Source organism: Colobus angolensis, unplaced genomic scaffold (genome assembly GCF_000951035.1).
Source record: "Colobus angolensis palliatus isolate OR3802 unplaced genomic scaffold, Cang.pa_1.0 Scaffold68, whole genome shotgun sequence".
In the NCBI taxonomy this organism is placed as follows: domain Eukaryota; kingdom Metazoa; phylum Chordata; class Mammalia; order Primates; family Cercopithecidae; genus Colobus; species Colobus angolensis.
The window spans coordinates 6495389-6497234 of NW_012120487.1; positions in this window are offsets into that span (position 1 = coordinate 6495389).

Consider the following 1846-nt stretch of genomic DNA (forward strand, 5'->3'; position numbering starts at 1 on the left):
CCTCCTCTGGAGGGCTGCAGCCCACCTCACCCACGCTGGGGAGAACGGGTGCGGAGAGCAGAGTTGAGATTCGATTTCAACCTCAAACTTGTGAGCTGGGTCCAATCCACACAACCTTCTTTAGAGAATGAGATTCCAGGGCATTGGCCACGCAAAACAACTGGCCCGCAGGTGCCACGAGCCAGTGTTAAATCCACCCTGCCTCCCCTCTTGCCCCTTCACCTCCCTCACGGATGGGTGGGTGCTGTTAGCACTTGGCTTGGAAACCACCCTTTCTCATCAGCAGCCTCCTGAGCCCTAGTCCCCCAAAGGGCAGCCCAGTGGCAATGTCTGTGGCTACCCCACCAGAAAGGGACTTAGACCCCCAGAGAGCCCAGCACGGTGCTCCTGCCATCATCACTCCTTCTGTCCCTTGTTCATTCAGTCATTCAGCAAGCATTTCAGGCCCTGATCTGTGCCAACCCTCTGTTGGGCCTGCAGGTGCCAAGGTGAATCAGGCATGGTGCCAGCCCCAGAGAGGTCCCTGACTGGTGGGGAGACAGACCATTAGCACACAGAAATGCAGGCGTACTTTCACCTATATGTGCCAAACGCCGTTCAAGGCTCAAGGATACAGTGTGGAAACAGATAAGGTCCTTCCATGCTCTCCTGCAGCTATGTCTTAGTTGGAAGAGATACACACAAAATCAGGAAAACAAAAGATTATTTCAGGTCATCATAACTTCTATGGAAGAAACAAAACAGACCAATGTGAGAGCAATGGGGGTAACTGTAGAGTAAGTGATCAGGAAAGGCCTCATGGAGGAGGTGACATTCCACTGAATGGCAAAACGGATCCTGCCCCATGAAGATCCAGCGGAAGGGTGCTCCCGGCAGAGGGAACGGCAATGCAGAGACCTCAAGGTGGGCCGGGGCCTGGTGACAGGGAAGGAGTTGGTGCCTCAGGTGAGGCTGGAGGGAGTTGGCAAGGGCCTGCCCACCAGGGCTTTGTAGGCCACAGCTGGGAGTTTGGATTCTGTGTCAAGCACAATGGTGCCTGGGACTGTGGGACAAAGATAGAAGCCTGTCTTGCCACCCAAACTGGCTTATCCCACTCAGTCCCTCCTTCTCCTCCACTCTGTGGTCGTAGGAAAGTCAATCCTATCTCCGAGTCTCACTTTCTCATCTGGGAAATGGAAGAGAAAAGGAATTTCTGAGGTTCATTGCAACTGTAAGATTAGTGTGTGGGCTAAAGTTTACAGGCAGCAGATGAAGAAAAGAAAAGAAAGAAAAAGAAGCCAGGCGTGATGGCTCACACCTGTAATCCCAGCACTTTGGGAGGCTGAAGTGGGCAGATCATGGGGTCAGGAGATCGAGACCATCCTGGCTAACAGGGTGAAACCCTGTCTCTACTAAAAATACAAAAAATTAGCCAGGCGTGGTGGCAGGCGCCTGTAGTCCCAGCTACTCGGGAGACTGAGGCAGGAGAATAGCGTGAACCCGGGAGGCAGAGCTTGCAGTGAGCCGAGATGGTGCCACTGCACTCCAGCCTGGGCAACAGGGTAAGACTCTGTCTCCAAAAAAAAAAAAAGAAAGAAAAGGAAGGAAGGAAAGAAGGAAGGAAGGAAGGAAGGAAGGAAAAAAAAAGAGAGAGAGAGAGAGATGGAGAGCACGGGCCTGGGGGTGAGACTGCCTGGGTCTGAGTCTGTTCATTCCCTTTCTAGTTATGTGAACTTGGGCAACTCAATCTCTGTGACTCAGTCTCTAAATGTGAAAAAGGAAAAAGGTGGCAGTACTCACCTCATAGGGTAAGGATATGAGATGAGATTGTGCATGCACATCATACAGTATATAGTAGCTACATGAG